The following is a 14,396-nucleotide window of genomic DNA, read 5'->3' on the forward strand; positions in this document are numbered from 1 at the left end:
CAGACAGTGTCACCAGCAAAGCACCCCCACACCATTACACATCCTCCTCCCTGCTTCATGGTGGGAACCACACATGCGGAGATCATCCATTCACATACTCTGCGTCTCACAAAGACACGGTGATTGGAAGCAAAAATCTCAAATTTGGACTCATCAAACCAAAGGACAGATATCCAACAGTCTAATGTCCATTGCTCGTGTTTCTTGGCCCAAGCAAGTCTCTTCTCCTTATTGGTGTCCTTTACTAGTGGTTTCTTTGCAGCAATTTGACCATGAAGGCCTGATTCACGCATTCTCCTCTGAACAGTTGATGTTGAGATGTGTCTGTTACTTGAACTCTGTGAAGCATTTATTTGGGCTGTAATTTCTGAGGCTGGTAACTCTAATGAACTTATCCACTGCAACAGAGGTAACTCTGGGTCTTCCTTTCCTGTGGCGGTCCTGATGAGAGCCAGTTTCATCAGAGCGCTTGATGGTTTTTGCGACTGCACTTGAATAAAATGTAAAAGTTCTTGAAATGTTCCATATTGACTGACCTTAATGTCTTAATGTAATGGTGGACTGTCATTTCTCTTTGCTTATTTGAGCTGTTCTTGCCATAATATGGACTTGGTCTTTTACCAAATAGGGATATCTTCTGTATACCACCCCTTCCTTGTCACAACACAACTGAATGGCTCAAGCGCATTAAGAAGGAAAGAAATTCCACAAATTAATGTTTAACAAGGCACACCTGTTAATTGAAATTCATTCCAGGTCACTACCTCATGAAGCTGGTTGAGAGAATGCCAAGAGTACATAGCAGTCATCAAGCCAAAGGGTGGCTGCTTTGAAAAATCTCAAATATTAAATAATTTTTGGTTACTACAGGATTCAATATATGTTATTTCATAGTTTTGATTCCTTCACTATTATTCTACAATGTAGAAAAGAGTAAATATATAGAAAAACCCTTGAATGAGTAGTTGTGTCCAAATATTTGACTGGTACTGTATATTCAATGAACAGGTGTGCCTTGGTAAAAGTTCATTTGTGGAATTTCTTTCATTTTTAATGCATTTGAGCCAATCAGTTGTGTTTTGACAAGGAAGGGGTGGTGTACAGAAGATAGCCAGATTTGGTCAAATTTGGCAGTGGCTTCTGATTAAATAAAATGTTCACAGAACCACTTGTTGCAATTTCGATGGGTCTCTCTTGTTCAGATATCGGTAATTGGACTGGAGGCAGGACATGAAAGGGATAACGAATCCAGTTGTTTGTGTAGTCCATTTCGGGAAAGTACCTGCATAATTGCGCACAAAGCTCACGCAGGTGCTTCGCTATATCACATTTGACATTGTACGTATGCTTGAGTTCATTTGCACACAAAAAATCATACAATGATGGAAAGACCTGTGTATTGTCCTTGTTAATGCAGACAGAAAAGAGCTCAAACTTCTTAATCATAGCCTCAATTTTGTCCTGCACGTTGAATATAGTTGCAGAGAGTCCCTGTAATCCTAGATTCAGATCATTCAGGCGAGAAAAAAGATCAACCAGATAGGCCAGTCGTGTGAGAAACTCCTCATCATGCATGCGGTCAGACAAGTGAAAATGATGGTCATTAAGAACTTTAAGCTCGTCTCTCAATTTAAAAAAAAACGTGTCAATACTTTGCCCCTTGATAACCACCGCACTTCTGTATGTTACATGGTCGCTGACCGTATCATTGCATAATGCAGAAAATACACGAGAGTTCAGGGGCCTTGCTTTAACAATGTTAACCATTTTCACTGTATTGTCCAAAATGTCTTTCAAGCTGTCAGGCATCCCCTCGGCAGCAAGAGCCTCTCGCTGGATGCTGCAGTGTACCCAAGTGCTTGCACGTGCGTTACCACTCCACTATGTCTCCCTGTCATCGCTTTTGCGCCATCAGTACAGATACCAACACATCTTGACCACCAAAGTCCATTTGATGTCACAAAGCAGTCTAGAACTTTAAAAATATCCTCTCATGTTGTCCTTGTTTCCAGTGGTTTGCAGAAGAGTATGTCTTCCTTAATTGACCCCCCATAAACATAACGGACATATACCAGGAGCTGTGCCAGGCCCGCCACGTCTGTTGACTCATCCAGCTGTAACAAATATATTTCACTGGCTTGTATGCAAAGCAGTAATAGTTTCAAAACATCTCCTGCCATGTCACTGATGCGTCGTGAAACAGTGTTGTTTGATAAAGGCATTGTCTGCATAGTTTTTTTGGCCTTTTCCCCCAGCATTGTCCCAGCCATATCCGCGGCAGCAGGAAAAATTAAGTCCTCCACAGTAGTATGGGGTTTGCTGTCCTAGCCACTCGGTAGCTCATCATATAACATTTACATTTACATTTTAGTCATTTAGCAGACGCTCTTATCCAGAGCGACTTACAAGACGCTTGTAGCCCATTCTTATTAATGGTATATGTTGCTTTTATACATGTCTTACTCCTCGAAAGTAGTCTTTATTCTCGCTCAAAAAACTCCTGTGGCTTATTTTTCAAATTGTCATGTGCCGTTTCTAAATGTCTGCGCAAGAGTGAAGGTTTCTCACGAGAGAGTAACGGTTAACGTGATTGGATGTTAATTACTTGACAAGGCTACCTGTATTTGACATTGTTGTTATTTTGCAAAACACTAGATGGTTTAGTTTTATTTTTGGCAGTGAAATAAGGCTTCTCAGGTGAGAGAAAAAAAATCTCTGTTGGAAAATATAAATGTACTGTTTGAAAATGTGAAGATATAATTTTTTTATTTTGTATAATATTTTTTCAAATGTAAAAACAAATGTGAATCACATTTTTATTTGGCGTACCCCCGACAGCATTGCACGTACCCCTGGAGGAAAAGCATTCCTTGTGAAGCTGGTTGACAGAATGCCAAGAGTGTGCAAAGTTGTCATCAAGGCAAAGGGTGGCTACTTTGAAGAATATAAAATATATAAAATAACTTTTGGGTTACTACATGATTCCATGTGGGTTATTTCATAGATTTGATGTCTTCACTAGTAAACTACAATGTAGAAAATAGTAAAAATATAGATAAACTCTTGAATGAGTAGCTGTGTCCAAACTTTTGACTGGTATTGTATACTGTATGCCTTGAAAAAGTATTCACCCCCTTGGCGTTTTTCCTGTTTTGTTGCATTACAACCTGTAATTTAAATTGATTTTTATTTGGAATTCATGTAATGGACATACACAAAATAGTCCAAATTGGTGAAGTGAAAAAAAGTACTTGTTTCAAGTGGTGCATACTGTCACGTCCTGACCAGGGTAAGCTGTTATTTTCTATGGTAGAGTAGGTCAGGGTGTGACAGGGGGGTTTATTCTATGTGTTCTATTTCTATTTTGTTAGGTTCTAGTTTTTGTATTTCTATGTTGTTTGTTTGGGATGATCTCCAATTAGAGGCAGCTGGTCCTTGTTGTCTCTAATTGGAGATCATACTTAAGTAGGGGTTTTTCTACCTGGGTTTTGTGGGTGATTATTTTTCAGTAGTGTTTGTTTCTCCTCTGCGTCACAGTTTGTTGTTTTGTTTATTCAGTTTATTTATGTATTGCATAGTTTCACAGATTAAATAAAATGTGGAACGACACACACACTGCACTTTGGTCCTCTTCTCCTTATGACAACCGCGACACATACGTATTCAACCCCTTTGCTATGTAGCCCCTAAATAAGATCTGGTGCAACCAATTACCTTCAGAAGTCACATAATTAGTTAAAATAAAATGCACCTGTGTGCAATCTAAGTGTCACATGATCTGTCACAGGATCTCAGTGTATATATACACACCTGTTCTGAAAGGCCCCAGAGTCTGCAACACCAAGGGGCACCACCAAGCAAGCTGTACTATGAAGACCAAGGAGCTCTCCAAACAGGTCAGAGACAAGGTTGTGGAGAAGTACAGATCAGGGTTGGGTTCTAAAAAAATATCTGAAACTTTAAACATCCCATGGAGCACCATTAAATCCATTATTAAAAAATGGAAAGAATAGGGCACCACAACAAACCTGCCAAGAGATGGCAGCCCACCAAAACTCACAGACCAGGCAAGGAGGGAATTAATAACAGAGGCAAGTAAGAGACCAAGGATAACCCTGAAGGAGCTGCAAAGCTCCACAGCGGAAATTGGAGTATCTGTCCATAGGACCACTTTAAGCCGTACACTCCACAGAGCTGAGATTTACAACAGAGTGGCCAGAATAAAATAAGCAAACATGTTTTGGTGCTCGCCAAAAGGCATGTGGGAGACTCCACAAACATATGGAAGAAGGTACTCTGGTCAGATGAGCCTAAAATGTAGCTTTTTGGCCATCAAGGAAAACGCTATGTCTAACGCAAACCCAACACCTCCCATCACCCCGAGAACACAATCCCCACAGTGAAGCATGCTGGTGGCAGCATCATGCAGTGGAGATGTTTTTCATCGGCAGGGACTTGGAATCTGGTCAGAATTTAAGGAATGATGGATGGCTTTAAATACAGGGACATTTTTGAGGGAAACCTGTTTCAGTCTTCCAGAGTTTTGAGACTGGGACGGAGGTTCACCTGCCAGCAGGACAATGACCCTAAGCATACTGCTAAATCAACACTCGAGTTGTTTAAGGGGAAACATTTAAATGTCTTGGAATGGCCTAGTCAAAGCCCAGACCTCTATCCAATTGAGAATCTATGGTATGAATTAAAGATTGCTGTACACCAGCGGAACCCATCCAACTTGAAGGAGCTGGAGCAGTTTTGCCTTGAAGAATGGGCAAAAATCCCAGTGGCTAGATGTGCTAAGCTTATAGAGACATCCCCCAAGAGACTTGCAGCTGTAATTGCTGCAAAAGGTGGCTCAACAAAGTGTTCACTATGAATAGTTATGCACTCTCAATTTTTCCGTTTTTTTTGTCTTATTTCTTGTTTGTTTCACAATTAAAAAAACATATTTTGCATCTTCAAAGTGCTATTCATGTTGTGTAAATCAAATGATGCAAACCTCCCAAAAATCCATTTTAATTCCAGGTTGTAAGGCAACAAAATAGGAAAAATGCCAAGGGGGTGAATACTTTCGCAAGCTACCTACTCATTCAATAGCTTTTCTTTATTACTACTATTTTCTCCATTGTAGAATAATAGTGAAGACATCAAAACTATGAAATAACAGTGCATTTGGAAAATATTCAGACCCCCTTGACTTCTTCTGCAGGTCGATGTCCTCTCTGTAGGCCTTGACGTTGGCCAGGAAGAAGTCGTTGATACACTCTCTGATGTTGTCCTGGAAGACGAACTCCAGCACGGCCACAGTCAGTTCCAGGAAGAAGATTAACCCGATCACCTCAGAGAACTGGAAGAGAAAAACAAGTTAACTACACGTGGTGGGAGACTGATAGAGAATCATCAGAGTCAGAGACAACAGACTCAAATACAGGACAGTAGTGTTCTTGAGAGTACGGTTTGTTAGTGCTTTGCATGGGTATAAAAAAGCAGCATAAAGACAAAACAATTGCATGCCCTAATGAATGAAGGATGTGGTGAATTAAGGAATCCCTCACTCATTAAGATGGACACACCTTCTTATATAGTCATTGTATAGCCTGAGGCGTCATAGGAGCATGTCTGACTCGTGGATCACAAGCTGAGCCAACTATAATAATGGAGCTGTGAGTCGGGAAGCAGGTGCAGGTGAAACGTTTAATTAAACAACAAAACCAGGAATGAGACAACTCCATGTGGCTACACGCCAGTACACAAGAATAATACTACAAACTGGTGAGTGAACATAAGAGAGTGACATATAAAGGGGAGGACATGATGAAGGTAATGGAATCCAGGTGTGAATCATAATGATTAACAGGTGCGTGTAATGATGATTGCCAGGTGTGCTTAATGATGAATCCCAGGACAGGTGGTTAGTATTCCGGCGACGTCATACGCCGGAGGGGGGGAGCAGGAGAAGATGTGACACCACCAGAGAGTTGCTTGTAAGTAGGGCTGGCACAATTAAGGTATAATCATGTAATAGATGTAGACCGTCTTGAAAATAAATTAACCCTTTATATATAAATAAACACACACATACACTATGCATTCATAAAGTATTTAGACCCCTTTATTTTCCACATTTTGTTACAATATAGCCTTATTCTAAAATTAATTAAATGTTTTTTTCCATCAATCTACACAGAGTACCCCATAATGAAAAAGCAAAAACTGGTTTGTAGAAATGTTTCCAAATTCATTCAGACCCTTTACTCAGTACTTTGTTGAAGCACCTTTGGCAGTGATTACAACCTCAAGTCTTCTTGGGTATGACGCTATAAGCTTGGCACACCTGTATTTGGGGAGTTTCTACCATTCTTCTCTGCAGATCCTCTCAAGCTCTGTCAGGTTGGATGGGGAGCGTCGCTGCACAGCTATTTTCAGGTCTCTCCAGAGATGTTAGATCGGGTTCAAATCTGGGCTCTGGCTGGGCCACTCAAGGACATTCAGAGACTTGTCCTGAAGTCACTCCTGCGTTGGCTTGGCTATGTGCTTAGGGTTGTTGTCCTGTTCGAAGATTAACCTTCGCCCCAGACTGAGGTCCTGAGCCCTCTGAAGCAGGTTGTCTTCAAGGATCTCTCTGTGCTTTGCTCCATTCATCTTTCCCTCGATCCTGACTAGTCTCCCAGTCCCTGCCGCTGAAAAACATACCCACAGCATGATGCTGCAACCACCATGTTTAACCTTAACGGGATGGTGCCAGGTTTCCTCCAGACGTGATGCTTGGCATTCAGGCCAAAGAGTTCAGTCTTCATTTCATCAGACAAGAGAATCTAGTTTCTCATGGTCTGAGAGTTCTATAGGTGCCTTTTGGCAAACTCCAAGCGGGCTGTCATCTGCCTTTTACTGAGGAGTGGCTTCCGTCTGGCCACTCTACCATAAAGGCCTGATTGGTGGAGTGCTGCAGAGATGGTTGTCCTTCTGGAAGGTTCTCCCATCTCCACAGAGGAACTCTGGAGCTCTGTCAGAGTCACCATCGGGTTCTTGGTCACCTCCCCAACCAAGGCCTTTCTCCCCCGATTGCTCAGTTTGGCCGGGCAGCCAGCTCTAGGAAGAGACTTGGTGGTTCCAAACTTCTTCCATTTAAGAATTATGGAGGTCACTGTGTTCTTGGAGATCTTCAATGCTGCAGACATTTTTTGGTCCCCTTGCCCAGATCTGTGCCTCGACACAATCCTGTCTCGGACCTCTACGGACAATTCCTTCGACCTCATGGGTTGGTTTTTGCTCTGACATGCACTGTCAACTGTGGGACCTTATATAGACAGGTGTGTGCACTTCCAAAGCATGTCCAATCAATTGAGTTTACCACAGGTGGACTCCAATGAAGTTCTAGAAACATCTCAAGGATGTTCAATGAAAACAGGATGTACCTGAGCTCAAATTTCGAGTCTGATAGCAAAGGGTCTTAATACTTACGTCAATAAGGTATTTCTGTTTTTTGCAAATGTTTCTAAAAACCTGTTTTTGCATTGTCATTATGGGGTATTGTGTGTAGATTGAGGAAAATGTTTTATTTAATCAATTTTAGAATAAGGCTGTAACATAACAAAATGTGGAAAAAGTCAAGGGGTCTGAATACTTTCCGAATGCACTGTACTTGTGCTCCTCAGATTTTTTTGGGTGCATGATGCCCATGTATGTATACAGTGCCTTGCAAAGGTATTCAGACTTTTTGGATTTCTTCAAATTGTATTGTGTTACAAAGTGGTATTAAAATGGATTGAATTGTAATTTTCTGTCAACAATCTACAGAAAATACTCTGTAATTTAATAAATAAAAAATGCATTAACAAAATAGTGATTGCATATGTATTCAGCCCCTTTGTTTTGATAAGCCTAAATTCATCCAGGAGTAAAATTTGGCTTAAACAAATCACATAATATGTTACATGGACTGTGTGAAATAATCGAGTTGACATGATCTTTGAATGACTAATCCATCCATTGTCCCCAATACATACATCTGCAAGGTCCCTCAGTCAAGTTTTGAATTTCAAGCACAGATTCAACTACAGGAAGGCCAATGATTTGGTAAATGGCTAACAATAACTAATCAGACATTGAATATCTCTTTAAACATGGCCAAGTTAATAATTATGCTGTGGATTATATATTAAACCACTCCGATACATCAAAGATATAGCCGTCCTTCTGAACTGAGCTGTAGGACAGGAATGAAAGTGCTCAGGGATGTTACCATTGGTGATTTTAAAACTGCTACAGAGCTCAATCTGGTAGAACGCTAAGGATGGATCAACAACATTGTAGTGACTACAGAATAATGACCCAAATGACAGTCAAATGAAGAATACAAATATACAACATGAAAATATTCAAAAAATTGCATCTTGTATGCAACAAGGTAATAAAGTAATACTGCAATCAAACACAGCAAAGGAATACATTTTTTGGCCTAAATGCAAAGCCTTATGTTTGGGTCAAATCCAACACAAGACATCACTGAGTAATGGCTCCTTATTTCCAAGCATGGTGGTGGAGACATCATGGTGTGGGTATGCTTGACATCGGCAAATAATTGGAAGTTTTTCAGGATAAAAAGAAACAGGATGGAGCTAAGTACAGGCAAAATCAACTTCAGTCTGCTTTACACCAGAGATTGGGAGAAGAATTCACCTTTCAGCAGGACAATAACCTAGAACACAAGGCCAAATCCTCACAATCCAGGTGTGCAAAGCTCTTACAGACTCACCTAAGAAGGCTCACAGATTTAATCAATGCCATTGGTGTTTCTAACATGTATTGACTCAGGGAGCTGAATACTTATGCAACGACTATTTTTTGTAACAGTTCATTTCTATTAATCTGTAAAAAAGTTAAATAATAATAGTAATCTTCCACTTTGACATTAGAGTATTTTGTGTAGATTGTTGACAAAAAATGGCAATTAAATCAATGTTAATCCCACTTGGTATCACAATAAAATGTTAAGAAATCCAAGGGGTCTGAATACTTTACGAATATCTCTTCTATGTCTTCTCACTTTTCATCAAGATTCTAATTCAGGCCTCTCTCTGACACATATGGACTTTTTATTATGCCCTAATAGACATATTTTCTCCCTTTATGCCTTGTATTGCATAACTGCAGATGTGGCTAGTCATGAGTTGAGCCTGTTGACTTGTGTGGGCATCGAGAGCAGGGAGGGGCCACTGGAAGGAGCTACCAAAACCACTGTTTCCAGATGGATGAGTCTGTGGCAGGGTTCCTAGTCCATCCTTCCTCCCTCATTCATCCCTCCCTTTCCTCCCTCCCCTCCCAAAACCACTGAATCTCTGGCACATGACTTGCCCACTGTTTGCAGACCAGGTGTGAAAACAGTGCAGGCATGGAACCAATCAAAAGGAGCGGCAGCCCTGGCCATAACTACACATATGTGTTACTTCATTTTTCTCATACCTTTTTTTCCCTCCTCATTCAGATACTGCTAAATAAATGCAGTTCATCACTGAGTTGTCCAGATGGAAAATATAGGCTACAGTGTATTTTACACCTCAAATATATGGAAGTGGCTTGAAAATAGATGAACTTCTGTGGAAATACTAAAGTTATCCCAAATGTGAGTAATACAAGATTTACATTTGGGGAGGAATGGACTTCCACCCACTGCAGATGGAAGAAGTACCTTCATAGTTCCAATTTAACCCCTGAACATAGGCACACATTTTATGCTAAATTCTATACCTTCACTTCACCTATACACCTATTGTTTGAGCACAAACCCTATTTTAATTTGAATACTGAGGGAAAGTTGATTTGTAGCTAACACCATAAGACATTGTCCAAGCATGACAGTGGCACAGATAAAAGCAAGGCCTAGGAATGTTATAGCCTAGGTTTAGTTTTGTGGTTACAAATGCCTATCTGTATACTTTTCTGAAGTCCATGGTACTGCTGTGAGAGTTTACCCTAGTCTCTGCACTCCACTCCTGGGTGGGTTGGTTGTTAGGAGTAATATTTAATTTCATTCATAGTAACTCAAAAAACATGGGAGTTTGGTCTCTTCACAGAGCCTTCATTCATCGTGTTGTGCACACAAGCACAAGGTTACTCCAGTTCATAGCCTGGGTGTGGCTGTTTGTGTTTAAGTGAAATAGGCCGACAATAGGCCGACTTCAGAAAGTATTCACACCACTTGACTTTTTACACATTTTGTTGTGTCACAGCCTGAATTTTAAATGTATTAAATTGAGATTTTGTGTCACTGGCCTACGAACAATACCCCATAATTTTTTTCAACAAATTCATTAAAAATGAAAAGCTGAAATGTCTTCAGTCAATAAGTATTCAACCCCTTTATTATGGCACGCCTAAATAAGTTCAGGAGTAAAAATTTGCTTAACAAGTCACTTAATAAGTTGCAGTGATAGTGTTTAACATGATTTTTGAATGACGACCTCATCTCTGTACCCCACACATACAATTATCTTTATGGTCCCTCAGTCGAGCAGTGAACTTCGAACATGGATTCAACCACAAACACCAATGCCTCGCAAAGAAGGGCACCTGTTGGTAGATGGTAAAATTTAAAAAATGTAAAAGCAGACATTGAATATCCCTTTGAGCATAGCGAAGTTATAAATTAATCGCTGTGATAGGAGAAAACTGAGGATGGGTCAACAACATTGTAGTTACTCCACAATAATACCCTCACCTATAAGTCTTCGCTAGGTAAAGCTCCGCCTTATCTCAGCTCACTGGTCACCATAGCAACACCCACCCGTAGCACGCACTCCAGCAGGTCTATTTCACTGGTCATCCTCGAAGCCAACATCTCCTTTGGCTGCCTTTCCTTACAGATCTCTGCTGCCAATGACTGGAACGAATTGCAAAAATCCCTGAAGTTGGATACTTACATTTCCTCACTAACTTAAAGCATCGGTTGTCAGGGCAGCTTACCGATCGCTACAGCTGTACACAGGCCATCTGTTAATAGCCCATCCAACCAACTACCTACCTCATCCCCATATTTGTTTTTTGTTTTTTTCTTGCTCTTTTGCACACCAGAATTTATATCAGTATTTATACTTGCACATCCTCATCTGCACATCTATCATTCCAGTGTTAATTGCTAAATTGTAATTACTTCACCACTATGGCCTATTTATTGCCTTACCTCCTTACTTCATTTGCACACACTGTATACAGATTTTATATTGTGTTATTGACTGTACGTTTGTTTATCCCATGTGTAACTCTGTGTTTTTTTTGTCGCCCTGCTTTGCTTTAACTTGGCCAGTTCGCAGTTGTAAATGAGAACTTGCTCTCAACTGGCCTACCTGGTTAAATAAAGGGGAAATAAAAATAAATAAATGACAGAGTGAAAAGGAGGCTTGTACAGAATAAAAACATTCCAAAACATGCATCCTGTTTGCAATAAGGCGCTAAAGTAAAACTGTAAAAAAAACGTGGCAAAGAAATGTACTTTATGTCCTGAATACAAAACATTATGTTTGTGGCAAATCCAACACAACACACCACTGAGTGCCACACTTCCTATTTTCAAGCATGGTGGTGGCTGCATCATGTTATGGGTATGCTTGCCATTGGCAAGGACTTGGGAGTTTTTTGGGATAAAAATAAATGGAATAGAGCTTAGCGCAGGCAACATCCTAGAGGAAAACCTGGTTCTCTGCATTCCAACAAACAGTGGGAGACAAATTCACCTTTCAGCAGGGCAATAACCAACTGGAGTTGCCTACCAAGATGACAGTGAAGGTTCCTGAGTGGCCTAGTTACAGTTTTGACTTAAATCAGCTTGAAAATCCTGTAGGCTACAGAAAAGGGCACATACTCTTTCTGCCATATGCTATATCTGCTACATGATCTGTATGTTAGGTATTTTGGGGGTGACAGAACATTGGTGCAGGGCTACAGAGATGTGTCTCTCCAACAGCACCCTGGAGAGGCACGCTGGGAATGGACAAGCAAAATATGTTGTGCCCCTGCCTTTGACAAAGTGGGCATTGCTTACCAAAGGGCGACATCGACGCTCACCTAAGAAGCACATATGCCACTGGTTGAGAGAGATTGTTTTTGGGCAGAATTATGTGAGATTTTGTGTTTTTGTTGGAGGTGCGTCTTGGCCAGTTTAGCTCAGAAAATGCCGCCCTCGTCAATCTGCCGCCATAGTCGAGCAGTGAATTTCAAACAAGGATTCAACCACAAACACCAATGACTCGCAAAGAAGGGCACCTATTGGTAGATGGTAAAAAAAAAAAATTTCAATAGCAGACAATGAATATCCCTTTGAGCATGGTGAAGTTATTAATTAATCGCTGTGATAGGAAAAATCTGCCTAATGAGCAGGCTGGCCATGTAAACAACCAATTTGACTGATCTTGAATATTTATTTATTTTTGTATTGACTCAGGAGTGTAAAATACTTATGTAAAGAAGATATTTCTGTATTCCATTGTCAATACGTTTGCAAATATTTCTAAAAACATGTTTCACTTTCTCATTATGGGGTATTGTGTGTAGATGGGTGAGACATTTTATTTAATCCATTTTGATTTCAAGCTGTAACACAAGAATGTGAAATAAATCAAGGGGTATGAATATTTCTGAACGAACTGTGTTATGTATTGAACGTGCTGGTTTTTATTCTCACAGCACAAAGGAGCTTGTTGGTCAAGAATAAGTAATGAAGAGTTGCTTTTAATTATGCAAATATAGAGAATATAGAGAAGTATTCTAATTAACCTAGATCATTTTAGTGACATTTCTGGGGGAAACAATAAGAGTCGACAATAGAATAAAGATGGCAGTTAATTTATTGTCCGTATTACCTGTCCTTTCTGTAGGAGAGTAATGCTTACTCAGACTTGCCCCATGCAAATCTAGTCCATGGGTCTTAGAAAGAGACAGAGCTGAGCCCAGAAGAGAACCTGTGGTACCTCTTCATTCCTTTGTGAGTCACTATGGTCAACAACTCCTGTGATTCCCGGTCAACAAGCATCTGTAGATCGACTCATGTCAGACCGATCTTGTCTGTTCTCCAGCTAAACCTCAAAAAGTAATCCATGAGAATGAGATGACGGTGAGGTTTTCTAATGAATGCCAGCATTTATTAGATCACATCACCTTGGACTACTATAGATCCTGAACCCGACTCAGTCAAGTTCCATTATGCTATACATTGTCCTCAGTAAATCACATTTTTTGGAAAACAGCTACACCTGCTGAATTATTGCAGATATTACTGATATACTGTAGGCTTATGCAGACGCTAGTCTCAAGGGACTTTCCAAAATGTTGAATGCGATTCATAAAGAGTGTGATGCCACAGCAAGACTTTTCTAATGCATTACATTTCTAATGTATTTTTTATGCAAAATATCTCACACTATTGTATGAATGCCTAATAAGAAACCACCACATGCTTGAGGCAGATCGCTAATAGTGATTTATTTTTCTATTCCCATCAGCCCATTCATTGTAGCAGAAGTGCAATTCATCAATCAGCATATCCTGGACACATTTGTAACCCCAGTCACACAAAGGTCATGCTCACAATGGTGTTGGAGACAAGAATATTATTCAATGGAGGGTCATAACTCTTTTCAAGGTCATGACTTTTCCATGGAACTGCAAGGGCATGTCAGGAGATCAACACAACAGCATATTCTCTCATGACCCCAAACTCACATTGGAATTTTATTCAACGTATCCGCCACTGTTTGTATCCTCATGATTTCAGTGGAAGATAATTATAGTGGTCAGCAGATCATTTTGGCCAATCTTACTTAACTGTTAAGAATCTTACACTTTAGTTGCAATTAGAGATTGCACATATTGCACTCAACACTTCAAATAGTTAGTCAGTGCATAATAGTGCAGAATGATGTGTGGATAGTACAATGCCAGCAGATGGCAGCAAGCTCCAGATATGATGAGAAGTCATCATTTCATTATCAGCTGATAGTGTAGCCTAAACTACTAGATATATTGCAATATGTATCGTATATATACATTATATGTGCCAATAGCCAATATGTCTGGCTGTGAGAAAGCTTAATGGAACTGACATGTCTTTTTTTGTTGCATTATACCCTTGCAAAGTGTGTGTGTGTGTGTGTGTGTGTCAATAACTATGTATGTGTCATGTGTATAGACCCTTGCAGTGTGTCTACAGCAGGACATCTACAACACACAGTGTCACAGGCAGGCAAAGAAGTTCGTCAAGGAGCTCAACCACCTGAGCCACGGCCTATTCACCCCACTACCATCTAGAAGGCAGAGACAGTACAGGTAAATCAAAGCTGGGACAGAGAGACAGAATATGTTTATCAATCTCCAGGCCATCAGACTGTTAAACAGTCATCACTAGC

General features: G+C 40.3%; 1 pseudogene; it reads right to left on the reverse strand.

The window, feature by feature from the left end:
- LOC106605694 (putative E3 ubiquitin-protein ligase HECTD2) overlaps positions 1 to 9,694 on the reverse strand; it is a 66,832-nt pseudogene extending 57,138 nt beyond the window's left edge.
- Between the last annotated feature and the right edge of the window lie 4,702 nt (positions 9,695 to 14,396).

Source organism: Salmo salar, chromosome 01 (assembly GCF_965601325.2).
Source record: "Salmo salar chromosome 01, fSalSal1, whole genome shotgun sequence".
NCBI lineage: Eukaryota > Metazoa > Chordata > Actinopteri > Salmoniformes > Salmonidae > Salmo > Salmo salar.